This window comes from Spermophilus citellus, assembly GCF_964194105.1.
Source record: "Spermophilus citellus genome assembly, chromosome: 5".
NCBI classification, from domain to species: domain Eukaryota; kingdom Metazoa; phylum Chordata; class Mammalia; order Rodentia; family Sciuridae; genus Spermophilus; species Spermophilus citellus.
In genome coordinates, this window is record NC_138186.1 from 19,848,110 (window position 1) to 19,873,645 (window position 25,536).

The 25,536-nt window shown below is 43.5% G+C and overlaps 1 protein-coding gene across 1 annotated transcript in view; it reads right to left on the reverse strand.

Annotated features, from left to right (window-relative positions):
• The window catches only part of CDYL (chromodomain Y like), a 189,289-nt gene that overhangs the window by 75,685 nt on the left and 88,068 nt on the right, over positions 1-25,536 (reverse strand). The gene's annotated exons all lie outside the window — the stretch shown is intronic.

The following is a 25,536-nucleotide window of genomic DNA, read 5'->3' on the forward strand; positions in this document are numbered from 1 at the left end:
CTGGAGTTGAAAGGTACAACTGAAAAGAAAAGATCACCACAGGCTCTCTTCAAGTTCATAATCGGTGAACTTGAAAAAAGACCGAGATTATACATATGAAGAGAAGAGAATGGAATGAAGAAAATGAAGAGTCATAAGGAAACAACATATTTAGGCACACCAATATACATATAATGGCAAGAAAAGAAAGGAACAAGAAAAAAAAAAAGAAAAAATAATGGCTAGAAACTCCCCAAGTTTATTTTAAAACCACAACATATATATCCAGGAAACACTACAGACGACAAGAAGGATAAGTGAAGAGATCTACGAAGAGACTCATCATAGTTAAAATACTCAAAGGCAAGAGAACGCTGAAGCAGCCGGAGCAAGACAACTTCTCAGGTGGAAGAGAATTAAGAGGATGCACAGCTGACTTCTCATGAGAGAATGAGAGCAGAAAGCAGTGGGAGACATAGTCCAGGGTCAAAAATTTGTTTTAAACATGTCAATCTTCGAGTCAGTGAATGTGTCTTTCAAAACTGAAAACAGAAAAGGCTCCGTGCTGTATGCTTCCAACTATGGGAGAGTCTGTAAGAAGCAACGGTCAGCGGTCAGCAGGGGTTGGCAAGAGGAGAAAAGAGTAAAAGAGGAGCACAAAGAGGTGACTACACAATGGTGGACACACACCGTTACACGTTTGCCAACCCATAGAATGAACCTCATGAGAGAACTCCAAGGTAAACTGTGATTGGGACGGTATCGATGTGTCAAGGTAGACTGTTGGTCCACTTTGTTACAAGATGTTGATACTGGGGAACCTAAAACAGCAACAAAATATATGAAGCCCACACTGAACAAAAATGAAGGGGGAAATGACTATAAATAATACCTGGCTCAACCTGGGCTGGGGTTGTGGCTCAGAGATAGAGCACTTGCCTGGGATGTGCAAGACCCTGGGTCTGATTCTCAGCACCACAGAAAAATAAATAAGTGAAATAAAGGTGTCAGGTCCAACTACAATTTAAAATTTTTTTTTTAAATCAACCCCAATGTCTATAAGGGACAGAATAAAACAGAAGGAGACATAATCAGGCTGGGGGTGTAGCTTAGTGATAGTGCACTTCGTAGCATGCATGTGGCCCTGGACTCCATCCCCAGTATTGCAAACACAAGCATGTGCGCGCGCACATACACACACACACACACACGAAAATAAGACCTGAACAACACAATACACAACTAGACCTAAATGACACCTATGGGGACCTCTACCCAACATCTGCAGAAGACACATCCTTTCCAAGCACACATGGGACATTTCCCATGTCACACAAAGTATTATCATAAATAACAGGAAATTGGGAATTTTTTAAAAATGTGGAAATCATCATATACAACATTAGCAATGGGCCAAGGGTATGGGAGGAAATCACAAGATAAACTAGAAAATACCTTGAGGTCAAAGAAAACAAAAATCCACATATGAAAACTTACGGGAAGGTGCAGTGAAGAGGGGGAAAGGTATGCCTGTAGGTGCCCGCCTTAAAAAGAAGACAGTCTGGAAGTGAGAAGTGGAAGCCGGGCGGGTGGGGTGAGTTCAGGCGAAGGCAAACTAAGCCCAGAGTACAGAGAAGGGTGGCAACAAAAAGCAGAGAGCAATGTCAGGAAATAAAAACTAGAAAAGCAACACTAAAAGTGATAAAACCTAAAGTTCCCTTGCAAAAACTCAACCAAAGTAATAAACCTTAGCTGCACTGATCAATATGTAATAAAAAGTAATAAACCCTTAGCTACTCAGAGGCTCAGAAGGCTGATGCAGGAGGATTGCAAGTTCAAAGCCAGCCTCAAGAATGGCAAGGCACTAAGCAACTCAGTGATACCCTGTCTCTAAATAAAAAATATAAAGTAGGCTGAGGATGTAGCTCAGTGGTCGAGTGCCCCTGAGTACAATCCCCAGAATTAAACACACACACACACACTCACACACTCTCTCTCTCTCTGAATAAATCTATATGAAACAAAAAGACTGAATTAGCAATTTTAAAAAAACACAAAGTACAGAACTCAATGGCTTCAAAGAATTAACACCAATTCTTCAAAAAAGTCTTCCAATAATCAGAAGAAAGAATACCTCAGCACTGATCATATGAGACCAATAATATATCTTGATGTCAAAACCAGAGACATTTAAAGAAAACTATAAATCAATGTCTATAATGAACAGACACAAAAATTCTCAATGAAATACTAACAAATCCAGCAACACATAAAAATGACCATGACCAAGGATTTATTCCAGAAAGGCGAAGTTGGTTTAATATCCCCATATCCATTAATGTAATATGCCACATCAAATAATGAAAAGGGAGCAGAAATCAGGTTGTTTCAATAGATAAAGAAGATATGATACCTTTTCTTGATTAAGCAAACAAGTCAAATAAACATTCAATAAATTAGAAACAAGGGGACTTCTTCAACCTGATATAAAAAGATCTAGACCAAATAACTTCCCACTCAAAAGTGAAAGACTAAGTTTTCTCCCTAACATCAAAAATAAGACAAGGATGCCTGCTATTGCCACTTTGTGCAAAAGTGTGCAAGAGGCTTCCCAGAGCAAGATAAAGAAAATTTTGAGAAGGTATCCAGATTGGAAAGAAGTAAATTAGTCCCCATCCTCAGCCCATTAAAAACCATTAGAACTAAAAAGGGCAGCAAGATTTCAGGATACAAGATCAATATATAAAAATCAGTTGTCTTTCTTTATGAGTAGCAATGATAAAATCAAATACAAAATTAAGAAAACAATTTAATTTACAACAGCATTGAAAAGAAACATACTTAGAAATAATTCTAATATAATACACTGAAAACTACAAAACATTATTCAAAGAAATATCTAACTAAGTGAAAACACATACCGTGTTCAGAGATCAGGAGTTAATATTGTAATACACCTCAAACTGGTTAAAAAAAAAAATCAATTCAATCCCTGTAATTCCAGCTGTTTTCTTTCTAGAAAATGGTGTGCTAATCCTAAAAATTATATAGACTTGAAGGTCTCAAAAGAACGGAAACAATCTTCAGAAAGAACAAAGCTGGAAGACTCACACTCCCTGATTTCAGAACACTACAAAGCTTCAGCAAGTCCAAACAGTGTGGACCTGGCACAGTTACAGAGACCAACCAACAGAAGAGAGGGTCCAGAATAAGCCCTCACATACAGGGTGCTGTTTGACAAGGGCACCAAGACAGGGAGAATATTCTTCTATTTCCCCTAAACAGTGCTGGGGCAAGATGCTGGCTGCCCTTTACCTCACTCCTTGCACAAAATTCAACTCCAGTGTATCAAAGCCCAGCATAAGGGTTTAAACCTACATCCTGGAAGACAGGAGGGGTGCTCCTTCAACAAGTAAGTACATACTTACCATAAACTCTCAGATGTACAAATGTATAAGTGTGCACTGTGACCCAGGATCAGGCAATGGTTTCCTAGATACGACGAAAGTGACGGCAGCAAGATTAAAAAAATGTAAAATAGAAATCAAAATTAAGAACTTCTATGCTTCAAAGACAACTACCAAGAAACTGCAAAGACAAGCCACAGAATGGGAAAAATCGTTTTTTTCTCTAAAGGACTTGTATCAAGAATATATAAAGTCTTATAACTCTATTTTAAAAAGACAACCCATTTTAATAATGGCAGAGGATCTGAATGAACATTTCTTTTGCTTACAAATAACCTGTACTTGTAAGGTAAGATGCTCAGCATCATTAGCTACTTTAAAAATGTGTCTCACAACCGCAATGAGACACCACTCACGACCACCAGGACAGCTACCACACAAAGGTTACGGGTGTTGGCAAGGATATGGAGGATCGGAAACCCTCATACTCTACCTGGTAGAAATGCTGAATGGCTCCGATATCCTGGAAGACAGGATGGGTGCTCCTTCAACAAGTAAATACACACTTACCATATGACCCAGCAATTCTCCTAGGTATCTACCCAAGAGGAGAACTTGTCTCCAATCAAATCTTGTCCAATGAATATTTATAGCAGCATAATTCATAATGGTCAAAAAGCTGGGAAACACTCAAATACCCTCTAACTGATGAATGAACATGATATATCTATACAATGGAATACTACTCACCCATGTTATAACATGAATGAGCAGTTAAAAAAAAAAACAATATGTTAAACCAGTCACAAAAAGCCTAATGTTGTATAACTGAATTTTTAAGAAAATGCGTAGGGCTGGGGATGAAGCTCAGTGGTAGCACATGGACTGAATACCCACAAAACCCTGGGTTCTAGCTCCAGCACCCCCCACAAAAAAAGGAAAAAAGAGTATAAATGTCTATAACAGGCAATTTTATACAGACAGAAAAAGATTAGTGGTTAGTTGCTTGGGGCTTGGGAAGAGGTAGTAGGGTGAATGGAGAGATGACTGCTAATAGATATGGGCTTTTTTTTTTTTTGAGGTGATATAAAAAATGATCTAAAACTGACTTTAGTGATGGATACAAAACCCTGTGCTGTTTTGTATTAAGCCATACAATTTAAATGGGTGGACTGCTTGGTATATGAATTAATCTTAACAAAAGCTACTTATACAAAGACAAAAATATAGAAATTTCAGATGAATGAAAGCTAAAGGGATTTTTTGCAATGGACCAATCTGAAGAACCACGAAAGATCTGAGATTTTACTATCCATCAGGTTAGTTTCTGATATTTTCATATATTGTGGCTAAAGATTCCTCATCAGAGCACAGCATTAGCCACTGTCAGCTTGTGGGCACTTACCTGAACCAGCATCTGAGCCCCAGGTCCTACAGAGCAATAAAAACAGGGCCAGGTAACAACTGCTCGCCCAGCAGGAAGCATTAGCAGAGAGGAACTGAGCTCTGGAGACCAACATCTCTATGACAGGCAGAGACCCGCCTGTTCCATCCCTACCACACAAAGTATAAGCAAAACCCATCCTAAAGTTTGAAAGGAGACACTATTTCTGTTTCCAAGGCTGTTTGCTCCATCAACACTACTGAAAATCACAGTCAAGAATAAATGCAACTTTTTTCCTCCAAAGACAGAAATGTAAGAGACCCCTGGAGAACTGTCCCGCAAGGATACCCTTGTTTTGACATTGTACTGGCTTCAGGCAACTTTCCCTCAGAGCACCCACTCCATCAGTTGATCGGATCAATCTGACCAATAGAGGCTGGAACCAAATCTGCCATTGTGTCTCACAACATTTAATGAAAGCTATCACAAAAGGACTCTGTCTCAAGATGAGCCAACCACACTGCTGACCTTACTCATGCCTACCAGTGAACTGGACCCAGCCTGCCCAACAAAGGCAGAAATAAAGGCATTTTCAGAAGAACAAGAGCTAAAAGAATTGTTTTGCAATGAACCTACCTGAAGAACCAAGAAGAATCTGAGATTTTACTATCTGCCAGGTTAGTTTTTGATATGTTCATAGATGATAGCAGAAGATTCCTTATCAGAGAAAAAACAATTAGCAATTGTTAGCAGATCAGCACTTACTTGCAACAGTATATCAGAGGTCAAACACCAAATATCAGGGCTCACCTCAGAAGGCCACATGACTCTCTTTCAATGTGTGAACTGATATTTGCTGTTGGCTGGGGCCATTGACACGGGTATGATAGGACACATTAGCAATTTCGTGAACTTTGTCTTGGCCCAAAGGAGGAAATGTGGAACGTTTATATCACCCATAAAATCCTGTCCAGGTATCTTCTAGAACCAAGGTGTTTCCAGGACAAATTTCCTACCACCTTGTCTGTTGCTGATGGAAGCTGTGGACAGTGAATCAATTATGCCTCTGAAGAGCTACGGAAGGGTAGCCTCACTTTGGAAAGACCTTCACAGTCTTACAACAGCTAGATGATCTTTTGAGTTTCTCCTTGAACTTGAGGGTCTTTATGTCCCTCCTAAGGTGTAAGTAAAACTGTGTTTTAGGGAGGGAAACAAATTGATACCTGGCCTCCACAAGAAATACAGTCCCAATGGTACATACTAGTCCTAAAAAGTGCTGTTTATAATTATTGGGGCTCCCCCAAGGGGTCTTACATTATGGGGACACAGTTGACAGTGCCTCCAACATAGGTGTGGTTGTTTACAGTCTGGTTACAGATGTTACGGTCTTCAGTTCAGTACAAATTATTCAGTCTCATCCTTATTTTTGGAGGGCCATTATGAGCAGTCAGTCCGACCTGTCCCATGTCATCCGACGCCAGTGGCATTACCCATGTCAGGGGAGTAACTGAGGGATGGCTGTGAAGGGGGATGGGACGGACATGGAGAAGTGTTAACAGGTGTTCTGTGTGACAGGTGCAGGAGCTGGAGCCATCCTCTGCTGCCTAGGTTAGTCTTCTCAGTACGAGGCAGAGGAATACACTGCATCCATGAGCAGCTTGGTTGGTTCCTGTTGGTCTCATCAAAGAATAGGCCCCTTACCAGAGGCACCCACATGAATGACCCCAAACAGTCCAGCGGCCTGCTTGGTTTTCCAAGGGGCAGACCAAAAGACAGCAAACCACCCAAGAGCCAAACCTTTTATTCTGCCCAATGAGCAGAGCCGCCACACTGGGTTCTGAACAGCTGCCAAGAGGATGAACAGCAGCAGTCTTGGCTTAGCTGAACCATGAGCAGAACATGTCCAGACACTTCAGGGGAACCCTGTGAATCCAGGCCCCAGTGAGCCAGGGGCTTTGCTTAGGGTGAAGAGAAGAGGCTAAAGATTCACCCCAGGGACAGCTGCCACTTTTCTGAATAAAATCAAGACGCTACCAGGACCAGGCCATCTAGTTCAATAGGACATCCCCACTTAGCAATTGAGGCTTGCTGCGCCCGTCTCATCTGAGTCATGGATTCCACACCAAAGAGGGAATAGCAGGCTCGAGAATCACAAGACCTCCATGGGACATGCATTTGGTGTCTCCCAGAGCCCAGTATCAAGGAAACACCCAGCTAATAATAGCTAGCTTCTTTTCCAAAGGGGTGTGCCTCCAGCCCAGTCAGCCAGAGTGCTGGGTGGCTTCCACACAACCTGTCACACTGACCCCCAGCAAAGGTTGCTGACTTTCAGCTTGGTCTACACGAAGGGACAAGCAGAATGCCCCAGTGAGGACCATGCTGTCTCCAATACCCAGAGTCCAATTAGGGGACGGCTCCTTTTCTATGCAGGAGCCAGACAGCAGTCACTACCAAGTTCTAAAGGAGACCCCCTGAGCATTGTGCCTCTGCCCACACAGTCCTAGAAACCTTTATGTGGCAAGTGGGCCATCTGCTGGTGTGCGTAGCAGCCTTCCTTGCAGGTGGTGATACTCAGGGCACTTGAGACTGAGGCTTCTAACATGTTGTGTCAGTCAGCTTTTCGATGCTGTGACCAAAATAGAAAAGTTCATTTTGGCTCAAGATTTCAGCAGTTTCAGTCGGCAGTCAACTAGCTCCATTGCTCTGGGCCTGAGAGGAGGCAGAAGGCACGATGGGAGAAAACTGCTCAGAGCCTGTGGCAGGAGACCCCCTCCACGGCCTGCCCCAGTGACCTACTTCCTCCAGCTATGCTCTGCCTCCTAAAACTTCAACCAACCCCCCACACCGACAGATTATTAACCCGTCAATGGATCATCCACTGATGAGGTCGGAGTCCTCAGGATCCAATCACCCCCACCCCGAACACGGCTTCATTAGGAACAGGCCTCGCACATGAGTCTTCAGAGGACATTTCACATGTGCCACACGTCAAGGCATCACCTACAGAGTGACAGCTCTGGGAACAGAGGGTAGAGGCACTCCTGTGAACCCAGACCTCTCAACAGGGGCAGATGGGGGAGGAGCTCGTCCACGCCTCAAGGCCCCACACACACCCAGCTCTTCAGCACTGAGGAGAGGGAAATGCAAGCATGGACACTGAATTAATCCACAAGGACCAATGTTACCTGGACACAGCTAGGCCAAACCCCGTCTGTGGAATTCAGATGCCACCTACTCCCGTAAGACCGGGAAGGCCAGTGACTTGGGCGATTTTATCCAACAGCGAGTACGTGTGAGCTCCTCCCCACCCAGAATTCCCTAGGCTCCCTGGAGAAGTGGGCAGGAGCTGCCATCCCTCTTAGGGACCTCACCTGACCCCTAAGCATCTCTTCCTAGCGCAGTGGGGAAGTGGAGTGGGAAGAGGGCCAGGGCACAGCGATGGGACGGTGCTACCCTAGTGCTCAGCCCAACGCCCTCACTCACCCCTCCAGGTTTCCTAAGTGAAGCTCTTCTCAGGGGACAAGGTCGCTAGTGCGCCATCTGTCTCAGTGTTGGGGACTCCTTGCCTCAGCTAGTTTTCCAGCGGGGGCCACAGAGCTTGCACATTTTGGCTGACTCAGGCCTGAAGTGCTTGGCAGCGACTTTTAAAGGCATAGGCCCTAATTAGGAGCATCTGCTGTCCTACCATCCTGACATTACCTCTTAGTTTTCACCATGTTTTAGGGAAGGGCCAGGAAAGTATTTGAGCAGCAGAACAGACTGCAAGGATCTATCTCACCTTGTGTGGGATGGGCACCTTCCTCAGCACTGGACACCCAACGTGGGTAGTAAGAGCCTGAAGCCGCATTAATGCCTTTATTTGATAGCCTGTCACTGTTTTCCTGCAGGTGTCTCTGTGTCAGGTTACCTCCCCAGCAGCAGCCAGGATCCAGCACAAAAAAAAAAAAAAAAAAGCTGAGCCTTTTGTTGTCATCTCCCAGGGGACCTGAGGTTGGCGGGCTGGACAGGGCTACAGGAGTGAGTGTGAGGCAGTCCAGCTGTTACCCTCTGCTTAACCAGTCCCCCGCCCCTCATGTCCCAAGAGAGCTGCCCCTTGTGGCTGTGAATTCCCTTCCCTTAACTGTCTGAAAGGGGCCAGAAACCATCGGCCTGTAAGAAGGGTCCAGGAGGTCCTCCCACCCAGAGAAGAGCTGGCCACAACCAGAGGACTGGTTCACATCTGGCAGCCAGTCACAGTCATCCCCTCCGTCTCTCCTCATCAGCAGGCAATGAAGTGGAGGATTATACTAGTAGGTTGACAGTTTGGTCAACATGTCAGAATAATGACCCGATGGATTTCCTAAAATCTCATCAACCAATCCAAGAAGCTCTCATGCTCTTATCTGAGGAAACTACGTCCTCTGTCAGCTCCCCATCCTCATAACCTACACTGTCGAAAACCGTGACCAGTCTGCGATTTCACCTCTCCCACAAACTGGTTAGTGAGCCTGCCACTGTTTTATGGATGCTGGAAGAAGGCAAGGGACTCTGGAGCCACAGTCAGAAGAGGCTACTGCTGTAGCCAGAGTGCCAGAGCTTTCTTACTCCAGTTTGCTAAGCCTCCAGTGCCACAGAGAGCCACACGACACCTCTGCATACAATGGGCTATGCTACACCAGAGAAGCCTGAGCTCAATCTTCTAGGACGAATGGTAAGCATGTCTGCCCCGACCTTTGGTAGAAGAAAGGGGATCCAATCCTTTTCAAACAGTGACTTGGAATTGTCACAATGACAGATTCTTCTCTATAAACACCCCTGAAAAGACAGTGTTATGGTTTGGATATGTGGAGTCCCCTAAAAGCTCAGGGGACAATGCAGGAATGTTCAGAGGTGAGATGATTAGATTGAGAGCTGTAACCTCATTGGTGGATTAATTAATCTGATTAGTAATTGGAAGGGACCACTGGGGTAACTGTAGCAGGTTGGGTGTGGCTAGAGGAAGGAGGTCACTGGAGGCATGGCGTTGGTCTATGTCTGGCCCTGGTCATTCTCCACCACTCTTCTGCTTCCTGGCTGCCATGAGCTGAGCAGCCTTTCCACCATCATGTTCTGCCTCAGCTCAGGCCAGGAGCAATGGAGTAGACCAACCATGGACTGAACCTCTGAAGCCATGATACCAAAGAAACTCTTCCTCTTCCAAATTGTTCTTGTTTGGTATCTTGATAACACTAACAAAAAACTAACACAGTTAGAATAGCAGCTAGTGCTCTGCTAGCAAAATGTGCAGAAATGCAAGAGACTTGTGGAAAACTGTCTCCCAGCAATACCCATTATTAAAAATGGTAAAGAATATGATTTGGGGCTGGGGATGTGGCTCAAGCGGTAGCGCGCTCGCCTGGCATGCGTGCGGCCCGGGTTCGATCCTCAGCACCACATACAAAGAAAGATGTTGTGTCCGCCGAAAAATAAATATTGAAATTTAAAACAAAGAATATAATTTGGGTTGAAGCAAAATGATTATCAAGTGGAAACTCAGATCTACAGGAACAAAAAGAACCAAAATAATAAATAAGTGAATAAACATAAATGACTTCTTTTTTCTCTTTTAATTTTGTAAGACAGTGTAGTATTAAATGAAAAATTTGAAATATAGTATTATGAGACTTACCATTTCCAGATATAAAATTCACCATAGCACAAATAAGATAAATCAATTGGATTCTACAGTTTGTTAAAGTATATGTTTTGCAAAAAGTGGTACATCACATCTCCACACATTTCAACTGTTAACTATGCCCAAGGCTTCACCCAAGAGTCTGAGGCCTAGACACGGCCCAATAATTTATGTTCCTAATGAGCTCTCATGTGATGTTGAGCCTGGGGCCTAGGCAGAACCATCACTCTACAACAGTCACTAAGAACTAACGGAAAAAACCACAGTGATAGAAACCGATATGACCAAAAGCCATTAGACAATTAGAGTGAAATGTCAAATTTCAACAATGTTATCCCCTTAAAAAAAAAAAAAAAAAAAAAAATATATATATATATATATATATATATATATATATATATATAGTAATTGAGGGAATGAGAAGATAGGCCACACACTGAGAGGAAATATTTGCAAAAGGTATTATCTGACAAAAGACTGTTATCCAGGGGCTGGGATTGTGGCTCAGTGGTAGAGTGCTTGCCTAGCATATGGGAGGCACTGGGTTCAAGCCTCAGCACTGCATAAAAATAAATAAAATAAAGATATTGTGTCCATCTACAACAACAAAAATTTTTAAAAAGATTCATCAAAAAGATACAAAGATCTCTTAAAACTCAACAATAAGAAAATGAACAACTAAATCTAAAAAGAGCAAAACTCATATCACCAAAGAGGTCTAGATGGCAAACAGACATGAAAAGATGCTCTAGGGCACACATCACCAGGGAAATGCAAATTCAAACAAGGCTGAGGCACATCACTATGAGAGTGGCCACATCCAAAATACTGATGACACTGGGTGTGGGCAAGACGCAGGGAGGCAGGAACTCTTGCTTGCTGCTGGTGAGCATGCGAAATGGTACAGCCACCATGGGAGATCCTTTGGCTGTTTCTGACAAAACTAAACATGCTCCTACCATATGATTCTGCCTGCCATCATGCTCCTTGGTGTTTATTCAAACAAAACCTACAACAGACAGCTGTACAGCTTCAGTTATAACAGCCAACAGACAGCTCAGGAGGTGAACGGGTAAGTAAGCTGTGGTACATCTAGACAGAGAAATGCTCTTCAGTGGACGGCAAAACACAAAATGACAGGGACCAGCCTTACCAGCCTATTGCCAAGTGAAAGCAGCCAGAGCGAAAGGCTGCACGCTATGGGATTCCAACTACAGGGCACTCTGGGAAGGCAAGATGACACTGCAGCAACAATAAGACAGAAGTCGCCAGGGTGAGAGGGGAGAACAGGAGCGACACAGAGGCCTGCAGGGCAGTGAAACTGTTCTGCATGATCCCGTAATGATGGATGTGGGTCATTAAACGTTTGCGAAATCCTGAGAACGTACAACCCTGCGAGTAAACGCTGACGTGAACCATGGGCTCTGGGTGGGAACGATGGGTGGGTGCAGGTTCATCACTTCTACCTAATTCTCCACCCTGGTGGGATGCTGATGCTGAGGGAGGCTGTGGTGTGTGGGGACAAGAAGTACGCTGGACATTTCCGCAATTTTGCTGTGAACATAAAACTGCTCTTGAAAAAAATAAAGTTCATTAAACCAAACAAGCAAAGGGAAATGGAAATATAACTATTCTTATATGTCAGGAGACATCATGAAATTATTTTTTTAAAAGCTGGTATTTATCAAAGTGAACAGGCAGGGTGAGCAGGGATAAAGACAGAATGGCTTTAACAACTGGGCTGGTTTATCAAGACACTATGCCAATCCTCAATATTTACTCACTTAGTAAAAGCCTTCGAAATATATGAAGGAAAACCACCCAGGGACAAAGAGTAATCCCCAAACTCAGCTGGAAATGTTAACATCCCTCTTTCATTGAACAGAAGATCAATAATCCATTGAAGCACTCTTACACCTTAACCTGGTGATATTTACAATACTACAGCCAATGACTAAAAACTATATATTAAAATATACTTAAAATAGTCACAATTGGAGACCACTTGTTCAGCCACAAGATAAGTAAATCTCAGTAAAAATTTAAATGATTGACTTTTATATTCTTTGACAGCAGGGAAATTAAAGTAGACAGCAATAATAACATCAGATCTAAAAATAGCCCAGTTATTTATAAGTTTTTCTTAAAAAAATGCAATCTAAGTTTCCACTTTAAAAAATAGAAAAAGAAGTTTAACCCAAAGTAGTAAAAATAGGCTGGGGTTGTAGCACAGTAGTGCCTAGCACATGTGAGGCACTGGGTTCAATCCTCAGCGCTATATAAAAATAAATAAATAAATAAAGGTATTGTGTCCATCTTACAAATAAAAAACATAAAAATAAAAAAGTAGTAAAAGCAAGGAAATACTTGGCAAGAGAAATAAATTGGAACAACAATAAAAAGCAAAAAGTCAAAAGATGCTCCATTTAAATATTATTAAAATTTATAATATAATATTATAATACAAATTTATAAATATATATGTATAAATTTGTAATATAATTATGATATTATAATATAGTCAGGGTGGTCAGGAAATATGAGAATACATACATTATCAATAATGAAATGAAGAGACAACACTACAGACCCTACAGACATTAAAGTACAAAATACTTAACACCAGTCTGCCAATATTTTCATCAACTGAGATGACATAGACATACTCCTTAAGAAATAGAACTTAATTAAAACAGACACCAACATGAAACAAAAATATAAAGCTATGGCACCTGATAAAAAATTCTCAGAAACCTCCCTCCCTAAGCCCCAGATGTTCAACTACTGAATTCTATCAAACATATAAGGAAGAAAAAAGAAATAAACTGTATCATGAAACATAAGAGAGGGAAGCCAGGCTGGGGAATAGTCTGCCCAGTATTCACAGGCCCTAGGTTTGAGCCTAGAACTGCAACTGAAAAAGAAACAGAAACGGGGTTGGGGGGTATCATGTATCTCAAGAGATGCGGGCCTCTTGCCATGGACTTCGTGCCGCTGTCCCAGGTCCCCACGCTGGCCTGGCCCAGCCACCCAGCTGGGTGTCCCGGGGAACTAGACAAGGCCCGGGACTAAGCAGCCAGCCTTACTGCTCATGAAGATTCCATGGAGAGTCACACCGTTGTGCCATCAGTATAGTGACACAACCCTTTTGATGTTAGAGAAAATTAAGAACCGTGTTTTGTACGTCCTGAAACTCCATGACAAGACTGACCCAGAAAAGCTTTCGGTAAATTCTCATTTTATGAAAGACCTAGGCTTAGACGGTTTGGACCAAGTGGAGATTACCATGGCCATAGAAGGAGAATTTGGGTTTGAAATTCCTGATACAGAGGCAGAAAAGTTAATGTGTCCACAAGCAATTGTTGATTACATTGCAGATAAGAAGGATGTACATGAATAAAAATATCAGACCCCTTTCCTCACGGAGAGAGGACTCAGATGATACTGGCGAGTGTGTGGAAGTGAGAACCCATTCTGAAATCATCACTGACTGGGGACCTAGTTCGGGGACAGAGCAGTTCTCCTGGACTTGCACCTAAAGTCTCTAAGTGCACTGCCCTTTGACAACAAATCTATTAAAAAAAAAAAAAAAGGAGTGGGAGGCATATCACTGAGAATTAAAACCTTAAATGAATGCAGAGATATTCCATGTTCATGAAAAAAGAGCAAGTACAGTTGAGGTATAAATTTTCCCAAATGCAACACAGTCCCAATAATAATCCCAACAATATTTTGTGTGGAAATTCATAAGATAATTTTAACGCTTACGTGGAAAGGAAACGAACCAAAGCAATCCTAAAAAAAGAACTTGAGGGCTCACACAACCTCACGTAAGGAGTTATCATCATAAAGCAGTTTCCAAGGCAGTGCAATTCGTGTGTAAGATCTATAAAGAGATCAATGACACATGAGAAAATAGAGAGAAAGACTCCTGGTCTATACGGATGGTTGGTTGGTTGGTTGGTACTGGGTCACAAAGTAATCAACTTGGTTAAATTGGCACTGAAAGACTGGCTACCCATATATAAAAAGAGCAAATTGCAAACCTTATCATATCATGCAGAAGTTAATTCAAGATCTATTATAGACCGAAATACCAAATCTAAAACTATGAGGATTTTAGGATAAAACATAGGACCGTCATTTCTGTGACCTGGGGGAAAGGATAAGGTTACTTAGGTCACAAAAAACAATAACCATGAAAAATTAGAAAATTGATACAACAGATGCTCAAAATTTCAAATGCTTCCCCATCAAACCGTAGACTGGGAGATAACAGACGCGACACGTTCTGCTCTCAGTGCTGATTTCTGTCTTTACCTGTTGGGGCTGCGACAAATTTACTGCTCACAGTCCTGGAGGCTTGGGAAGACCACGGTCAAGGAACCAGCAGTGTGGTGAGCCATTTTGCTGCACTGCCTTGTGTGGGTGTTGGCTTAGTTCTTGGACAATAACTCAGTGCTTTGTGGTCGGCCAGTTCCGGAGCGAGCCGATATGATAATGTGCTGAGTGTTCTAAGAACCAGTAAAAGCTGGTAAGAACCAGTTGACCTGTACTTCCTGGCTCTGGGCGCCAGTGCTGAATTCCTTGCCTTATTGGCTGCTGCTGTGTTGCTATGCGCTTTTGTCCAATCACATGAGACTTAAGCCGCGGCTCTAGTATATTAGGGGTGGTCTTTTCGGGCTCGGGGTCCTTTCTCTCATCGAACCATAATGGAAGCTCCCAATAAAGCGTGCTAGAGAAGAATCCTGTTTGTTGTCGTCATTCCTGCCGGCGGGTAGACGCGACAAGTGGTGCCGAAATCCCGGGAATTGTCATCTGTCGGCTACGAGGGGACCCCCGACATTTTGCGGGAGGATTCAGAACTTTACACGCGGAGCGGTGGCGCCGGTAAGTAATCCCCTGATCCGGTGGCTCTGGCTTAGTATAGTGCTCTATCATGGGTCAATATCAGTCTGTTTTCCTGAAACCACTAAAAGGGGACAGGAGATTTTGATGGAGCATCAGGATACTGGGTCAGAGTCAGAGGAATCTAAGCAAGAAAGACATGAAACAAAACAAAAAAGGGGATCTAATGCAAAGTTAAGTGAAAGTGCACTCAAGGAACAAAAGGACGTGACTCCAGCGTTAGGAGCACGCCCGAAACTCTATCCAGATTTATCTGCCTTCCGTAAAGTGAAGATAGTTGATTCAGATGAGTCTGAGTCGGAAGGCGAGTCAGAAGGCTTTACCCCAGAAGAAGAACAAAGCTTAGAGAAAATGGCGGCTGAATATGAGCATGGCCGCTATGACGCGGCAATGGCCGCCGCCCTTCTTCCTCCGAAGCCTCCGGCGTATCCTGTAGCCAAACAACTGTTGCCACGCAAAGGGTCTCCGCCCACTGCTCCAGGCGGAGCTTGTGGCTTCATAAAACGCAGTACTTGGAGGAAGCTGGAAGAGGAGGGTGCATATCCTGTTGGTGCATATCCTGTTTTTGAGGATGCACAGGGACAGAGATATTTTGAGCCCATTCCTTATAAATTAGTTAAAGACATAGCTGAATCTGTCAGGACTAATGGTGTCACAGCATCTTTTACAATTGCATTGCTTGAACGCTTACATCTTAGTGCTATGGCACCAATGGATTGGTATCATTTAGCAAAGGCTTGTCTCTCCATGGGACAATATCTTGATTTTAAATCATTATACTTGGATGCCGCTATACAACAGGCTCATGCGAATGCAGCTGATGGTCAACAAGCCTGGGATGTGGAGATGCTGACCGGGACAGGTCAGTGGGCCCAAAATCAAAATGTTTATCCATTAGTAGTATATCAACAGATTAATACCTTGGCCTTACGTGCCTGGAAGGCCCTCCCTAATAGAGGTGAAACAACGGGGAATCTTACAAAAATTATACAAGGCCCTGCTGAGCCGTTTTCAGATTTTGTTGCTCATATGCTTGAGGCAGCCTCCAAGATTTTTGGGGACATAAACCAGACAATGCCATTAGTACAACAATTGGTGTATGAACAGTGTACCTCGGAATGTAGAAGGATTATAACACCAATAAAAGAGAAAGGGTTGGATGCCTGGATAAAAGCCTGCCGAGAGATTGGAGGTCCTTTGACAAATGCAGGGTTGGCTGCGGCAGTGGTTGCGGCAACCAAGGGGAGCCGAGGTTCTTCTTCTTCTTCTTGTTTCAATTGTGGTCGTAAAGGACATTTAAGAAAAACTTGTCCTTTCAAAGAACAACCAAAAATGTCATATCCTCACATTCCAGGGTTATGTCCAAAATGTAAAAAGGGAAGACATTGGGCTAATGAGTGCAGATCTGTTAAGGACATACAGGGAAACCCACTTAATCCTGTGACCGAGTCAAAAAACGGGCGTCGGGGCCCCCGACCTCAGGGCCCTCAAATATATGGGGCGCTGCAAGAGAATGCACAGTATCAACCATCTTTTCGCCCGACAGAACCCCGAGGAGAGCAACACAAGGGTCTGCAGGGTTGGACATCTGTGCCACCACCAGACTCGTATTAACACCAAGTATGGGAATTCAGCCAATTCCTTCTGACCTTAAAGGTCCATTGCCCAAAAATTCAGTGGGACTGTTGCTTGGTAGGTCATCATCAGCATTGAAGGGATTGGTCGTTACCCCTGGGGTGATTGATCCTGACTTTGACGGTCAGATAAAGATTCTATGTTCTGCACCCAGAAATATGATAGTCATATCCCCAGGAGATAGGATTGCTCAACTTCTTGTGTTGCCTAGTCTTCATGATTATTTCCCTTCTCAGAAGGATGTGAGGGGGGATAAAGGGTTGGGCTCTACAGGAGTACAATTAATAAACTTGTCTTTACAACTAGAAGAGAGGCCAATGTTGGAATTAATCATTGAGGGCAAACAATTTCCAGGTCTCCTCGATACAGGAGCAGATAGAAGCGTTATCAGTGCAAGATTCTGGCCACAGTCTTGGCCACTGCAGTCATCTTCCCATACATTACAAGGATTAGGTTATGCTAATGCCCCTCTGATCAGTACCAAGTCACTCAATTGGACAACGTCCGAGGGACAAAAGGGTACAGTGGTACCGTATGTTATAGATGTACCCGTTACATTATGGGGACGAGATATTTTGTCTCAGATGAAATTAGTATTGACCAATGAATTTTCTCCACAAAGCCAACAGATTATGAAAAATATGGGACATATTCCAGGTAAAGGATTGGGAAAAGGGTTACAGGGACAAACAAAACCATTAATGCCTAGTGGAAACAATGGGACCCGGGGGCTGGGTTTTTCGTAGGGGCCACTGGGGAAGCAATTCCCATACCTTGGATCACTGATAATCCAGTTTGGATCCCCCAGTGGCCCCTATCCTTAGAAAAACTCTATGCAGCCAAACATTTGGTAGATGAACAATTGCAGTTAGGACATTTAGAATCCTCTTGTTCTCCTTGGAATACTCCTATCTTTGTTATCAGAAAGAAATCAGGTAAATGGAGATTGTTACATGATTTGAGAGTGGTAAACGCTCAAATGCAGTTGATGGGTTCTATTCAAAGGGGCCTGCCTTTGTTATCTAGCCTGCCAAGGGAATGGCCTATAATTATAATTGACATCAAAGACTGTTTCTTTTCTATTCCTTTATGCAAACAAGATTGTCAAAGATTTGCATTTACTTTGCCTAACATTAACCATGAAAAGCCTGATGAAAGGTATCAATGGAAGGTTTTACCTCAGGGCATGGCAAATAGTCCCACTATGTGTCAACTTTTTGTGGGAGCTGCCATACAACCTATCAGAGACAAATTTCCTAAACTGAGAATATGTCACTATATGGATGATATTTTGCTTGCAGCACCTAATGATGCTCTATTAGAGGAAGCTTTTGCCTCTATGATTAAATATTTGGAAGGAGCTGGCCTTCATGTAGCACCCGATAAAATCCAGCAAGGTGCTGTTGGACATTTTCTAGGAGCTACAATAGACTCCAAGGTTATTAGACCTCAAAAGATCACTATACGTACTGATCACCTGCAAACTCTTAATGATTTTCAAAAATTGCTTGGAGATATAAATTGGGTAAGACCTTATTTAAAAATATCTACACATGAATTACAACCTCTTTTTGCCTTGTTAGAAGGTGATTCACAGCTTTCCTCTCCGCGAGAGCTGACGCCTGAGGCTCGAAAGGCTCTACACCTTGTTGAGCAAGCTCTTCGCTCTGCACAATTACTCCGAGCAGTGCCCAACCAGCACATTCAACTATTAGTTTTGCCATCAAAAAATGCTCCTACTGGAGTTTTGTGGCAGGATGGGCCACTGCTCTGGATTCATCATTCTTCTATTGCTCATAAGACTATAGCTCATTATCCAACCATGGTGGCTAGTATTGCTTTACAAGGAATCAAATTGTGTGTTACTCTTTTACGTTATAATATGACTGCTTCTGTGGAACAAAGTAACAGATTGTCTAGATTTTTACAGGGAAACTGGACTCAGGAAGGAGAACGACTCACTCAAGAATTGCTGTCTCAGATTGCTAACTTGAATGGAACACGTGTGGAGCCTCTTTCTGTTGCAGACTTTGCCTCTTGGGCTTCTTCTATATTTTCCTACTTTAAAGAGTGGGTAGGAGTTGGGTTATTCGGTATTATGCTTCTTTTTGGCCTTGTCTTATGCCTTTGGATGATTTGTCGTATGCGGCGCACGCAGCAAAGTGATAGGGTCAAGGTGGTTCAGGCACTCGCTGCATTGGAAGCTGGGGCCTCCCCACAAATTTGGCTCGCCAGCTTGGCAAAATCCTAAAACCCCTGTGTTGATGTGGATGGCCTTTGCACACCAAGTGACCTTGTTGTCATTGCACCTTGGAAGGCTTCCATGTCTTAGGAAGACAGCCTTTGCACTCTGAAGGGTAAATGTTGCCCATTGCACTCAGAAAGGTGACTTCCTCGTTTGGCCTTTGAATGCCACCCTTGATCGGAGGGGTCATCATGAGGACACTTCCTAGATCGGGTGAATTTTAAATGGTTCAAACAAAGTAAAAAAGGGGGAACTGTGGTGAGCCATTTTGCTGCACTGCCTTGTGTGGGTGTTGGCTTAGTTCTTGGACAATAACTCAGTGCTTTGTGGTCGGCCAGTTCCGGAGCGAGCCGATATGATAATGTGCTGAGTGTTCTAAGAACCAGTAAAAGCTGGTAAGAACCAGTTGACCTGTACTTCCTGGCTCTGGGCGCCAGTGCTGAATTCCTTGCCTTATTGGCTGCTGCTGTGTTGCTATGCGCTTTTGTCCAATCACATGAGACTTAAGCCGCGGCTCTAGTATATTAGGGGTGGTCTTTTCGGGCTCGGGGTCCTTTCTCTCATCGAACCATAATGGAAGCTCCCAATAAAGCGTGCTAGAGAAGAATCCTGTTTGTTGTCGTCATTCCTGCCGGCGGGTAGACGCGACACAGCAGTGTCTGGTGAGATGGTGCCTTATGTGTCTTTGATGTGGGAAAGGTGCGAATAAGCTCCTGTGGACCTCTGTAAGATGCCAAGCCCACGGCAGACCCTCCTAACCTCACCACCTCCTGCTGGGGATTAACTTCCATCATGGGAGCCCCCACAGGTGCACAAACATTCCTTCCACCCTAGTCTCCAAAATTCATAGTCTGTTCAAATACAAAATACACGCAGCCCATTCCCAATAGTTCCAGTACCTAAGAAATAAAATTTCTGGAATTTCATAACGAAAAGATAAGAGGCAGACAGCACATGCACACAAATGATCTGAACAGACACTTCTCAGAAAATGACACGTGAATGGCCAGTAAGCACATTAAAAAGTGATGGACATTTTGTCAATTAAAAAATTTTAGAAAGTGATGAAACCTGCTATCAATGAAGAGACTACAAATTAAAAACATAACGAGCTACTAACTATATACCCTGAGAACGGCCAAAGTGGAAAAGGGCCACATGATGGGGTTTGGTAACAAAAGTTCCCTGAGCAATCCAGCTGGTCAAGTCTTTTTAATAAATGGTGCTAGAAGACTGGATATCTATATATGAAGTTATATCATGTAAGTTAATTCAGTGTTGAGGAAGTGTGGACATTCACACATTGTTGGTAGGATTTTAAAATGGTTCAGCCACTTTGGCAAAAGATCTGACAGCATTTTACACAACTAAGCAAATCCTACCCTGCAACGCAATCCTAATCCTTATTATCCAAAAAGATGGACCAACAGAGGAAGAGATGGATCAATGGTAAAATGAGATTCTGTGTCATGAGTTTATGAACGCTCATAGCAAAATTCTCAACTTAGCTGTATATTTCAAAATTTTAAAATTGTTGTTGCAGGCAAACAATATATTATTATTGATTTTGAAACTCAGAAAATAGAAAAAGACTTCACAATTGACTGAGGAAAATGTGTGAATTTAGTCATCGGAGGACAAGAAAAAAAATCACAAGATTTTTTTATATATTAGTAGTAACCATTCAGAAAATGAAACTTTAACAACAATTCACAAAATATTCAGAATAAACTTAAGCACAAAAAATAAGACATTTACAATGAAAATGACGAAACATGGCTGAGAGAAAACCGAGAGACAGACCATGTTTATAAACTGGCAAACAGTATTATTTCGTTGTCAGTTTTCCCCACACTGACATACAAAGGCAACATAACCCCATGCAACATAATCCCAATCACCGATTCCTAAAGGCTTTTTCAAAGAATTTGATCAACTCCAAGATAAATAAACCGCAAAGAGCATAAAAGAGCCAAAACAATCTTAAAAGAATAAAGTTCTTCAGGTCGTACAACACCTAGATTCAAGAATTATTCTACTGGCTAAAATTAATAAGATGACAGGAAATGTTGCTGAGGATGCAGGACAAGAGCGACTCTCAATGTCTTGCTTTAGAGTAAAAAGTGACACACCACTCTGGAAAATGTCCTGGCAGCTCCTTCAACACACAGCCACCCCAGCGAGTCTACTCTAGGAATGCTGCCCAGTCCACAAGCGGACCTGTACAAGACTGCTCGGCCGCCTTCTTCCCCAAGAGACAGATGGAACCAGCCCAGGGGGAAGTGTGTGAGCAGACTGAGGTGCCCATATGATGGCTACAGTCGGGTGAGGCTCCCCCAAAGGCCTACACCAACCAGCTTGTCACACTATTCAGAGGTGGTGAGCCTTCAGGAGGTGGTGCCTCATTAGGCAGGATCGCGGGGGTGTGCCCCTGCAGGGGGACCTGGGGCACCAGCCTCTGTCACTCTTTACTTCCCGTTTGCCAGGAGTGAGCAGCTTCTCTGCTGCGTGGTCCTACCCTGATGTGCTGCCTCACCAAAGGCCCCAAAGAGGGGAGCTTACAAGTGACCATGGACAGAAACCTCTGCGAGGCTTTTGTACTGTGAGCAAAAATGAGCCTTTCTCCTTAAAAGCGGACTCATCTCGGGGATTTGTTAGAGTAATGGGACACTAGAATGATGTCACAATAGAAGGACTGCTACCGATTCGTGCGATGTCACCATGCTCAGCAAACGGAAGGAGACACTGAAGGACACACACTGTGGCTGCCTCTGTATGACGTCATGGAGACGGCAAGCTGGCGTGAGGAAAGAAGAATGGACAGTGGCTGTAGTGGTGGGGCTGGGGGGAGGAACGGGCTGGGTGGGGGTCTGTCAGGTGGTGGTTACACAGGTGTGTGCGTGTCTGTCAGAATTCACCTACCTGTGCACTCAAGATCCACAGACACTTACTGTCTGTGAACCACACCTCATGTAACAAGATTAGCAGAAAGTCACCTCGGCAGCTCATGGTCTGGAATTAATTGTGGCGTGAAAAGATGTTTCTGGCCAAAAATATTTAAGACTGCTCCTGGTCTTGTAGAGACCCCTGGTCCTCTCAGATTCCTGTGAGGAGCACAGCACACTAGTTTCTACCACACGATGGGGAGAGGGCGGCTTTGCCAACCCTAATGCCAACACTGAGCAGAAACATTTAAAATGTATGTAATATACACAAAAAATGACCGTAAAATAAGACTGACAGACTGTGACTAAGAAGCTAAATCTTAATGCAGAAAAAGCTCTTTCAAATCAGTAAGGCCAACACTCGAAATTGAGAGTGGAACAAATTCAGCCTAAGCCATTCATAAAAGAACATAAACTCTCAATAAACCTGGAAGAGCATTTAACCTTATCCATGTGAGAGACATGTTCTGTCTAAAAGGCTTCCTGGGTGTGAAGAAGCCACTTCCTCAACTGCTAGGGCTAGCAGGACAATCTTACAAGGGCAAGCGAACAGGAGCATCCAAGGGTTTTAAGGCAATCTCCCATGGGAATTTAGTAAGGAATAATCCCCAAGAAATAACTCAATGGGTGCTCGAAAGAAGGAGCAAGTGGGTGCGGGAGGCAGGATCCGCAGGCACAGTACCCATGAGTGTCCCCACAGGAGGTCTCTCCGCCGTTTCAAAGCAGGACCTCAGCGCCTGCTCCACAGCACACCACGAAACCAGATACACAACATTTCATTTTTTAGTTCCTTCAATAATAACGAAATTCTATACTTTTACATCTGCCAATTAATTAACTCACTCTTGGAGCACACTGGTAGAATTAAAGTGCAAGAATTTTCAGTAGCCATGTTTCCAAAGAGTGAAATGGTAAGTTAACTTTTAGAACAAAAATAAAGGAGAAATTCAATGGCTTAGGTTATTAGCAAATGTGAATTTCCATCCACCCCATGAAAAGCACTCAGGACACCATCAACACTGCCCTTCTCTCTCCCCTCCCCTGAGGACACTAGAGACCAGGGATGAAAAGGGCCTCTCATGATACACATGCCAAGGAATTGCAGGCTGTGGCCCTCTCCTCACCAATGAGACTGAGAGATCAAAAAGATCCTTTTGGCTAGGGGCCATAAAATGCAGTATCTGATTTATCCATTTTTTTAATAGGGCTTACCCACACCTCAAAAAACTGGAATAAATATTTTGCAAAGGATAAGCCACTGAAAGATTTTACCAATAGGTCACATTTCTGGTGTTTCGTTTGAATAGTGTAGAGTGGTATCTGGTACGAATCAATCTGCTTGCTTCTTTTCTACTCGACAAACAAATCACAAATTGAATCAAATCTATATGTGTGTACTGTATAAACAGGGCGAATCAGAACTTCTCCCACACAGCTGCTACAACTGAAAAATAACTATAAGAACTAATTTCACAACAACTGCATTACTCTTCAGATGCCTCAAAGCAGGATAAGACATTGGTTATTTCTCACTGGCAACACAAACCAAAATTACTAAATAGAGAGATCGAAGAAATCATAAAGAAATTCCTGTTCTGAAGCTGAATGATGCTACTGTGTTTCCAAGACTGCTGTTCTTAAATGGATAGAGACAAAGATGATATTGTTGGGTAACTAAAAATAGATAAACTAGGATGTCTGAGGTGGGCAATTTTCAATCTAGTTCTATTTTCATAACAGCACAGTGAAGTTAGAAATTACAGTGCTAAACACAAGCCTCCACACTTCTCAAATTTTGAAACACTTGTCCAAATATTCACTTTTAAACTTTATGTTCCACAAACAAACAACCCAAGCCAAAATGCCAAGAGATGCCAAAACATGCAGGTACAGAATATACCAGGCACCTGGTAGACTCTTGGTAAAAGCAACATTTATGACAGATTTCATTGAGGTAGTTGACTGGTATTGAAAAACTCCCAAAGCCTCTGCTGAAGGAAATGAATCTATCCACCCAGGAATAAAACTCACTCCAGTGTGTAATGCAGCCCACAAAAGACTATTCAAACTACGAAAAGGCGTGCCTGCACACACACGCGCGCGCGCACACACACACACACACACACACACACTCTCTCTCTCTCTCACTCACTCACTCACTCACTCACGACCAATGATAGGCAAATAAAGCACTTTATGTTCCACAAACAAACAAACCGTAACACAACTGCTTTAGCCAGAAATCAAAATCCCAACTTTTGCACAGAGGTCTGGTGCCATGTTATGGAAGCCATAGCATCTTCAACATCACAAAGCAACACAGCCACAGTGCCAAAGACGAGCACGAGGCTCGCTGCGGAGACTAATGGGACCTCTGGTATCCAACAATATTAGAAACGGGCATGAGCCAGACCAGGGTGCGGGTGGCTTCTGGGAGAAAGTGTACTCTCTCCAAGTCCAGCTAAGTAAGGGAGACGGTTCAGGGTGGAGAGGACTTGGCCAAATATGATTTTTAAACAGCACTGCAACAAGCTAGAGAGAATCTTTGGGAGTGATGCTCAACGTCTGGAGACTTCAAGTCCGACAAACCAGCTTGGAGATCCGCCAAGGAAGAGGTTCTGACAGTCGGGGTGGAAGCCCCTGAACCAGGAGGACTCCCTAACCAGTTAGTCCTCACTCCTCCGATATTTGCTGGGACTCCACAACATGTCAGGCTTCCTGCTGTTGCTGAGACTCTAACACAGAAGGAAACACAGACATCACTTCTCCCTCTTGTTCTCAAAGCTATATTCAAGTGAGAGGAGGAAGACAAAACAAATACATTTAGCACAGTAATGTACACAAATGTTGGGAGAAAGCCCACAGGAGAGGACAGGGTAACGGCAGAGAAGTTGCCAGGAGGCAGTGAGTCATGTGGACGCCCGAGGAAGAATATTCAGAGGAGTGGGCAGTGCCAACCCTGGGACTTCTCGGGCTCCACGATTACAAGAGCCAATTTCCCTACTCCATGCCCCCCCCATGCAAACACACCCCATCACCCACCCTTCCAGGCACCCGTGTCCTGCTGGTTCTCTCTGGAGATCACCAGTACTGGTGCTCACAGGACTTCCTGACACCCTGGCTGCGGACAGAAGAGACATGGAGGGTGAAGGTTGACCTAGGAATCTGCCCCGAGCAACCGCTCCAAGGATGGAGCTATGCTGACGGAAAAGTGACTGACCCAAGGGTCTAGTTTCAAGCAAGCTAAGAGGAGAGGGAGAGCAGCCTTTCGACTCACAGATCCAGAACTCAGGTTAGACAGAGAGCTGGCATTAGAGGGCACTAAAGGGTCATTAAATTCCCGAGACCCCAGGAGTGAGTATGGACCAAGGAAAGAGAAA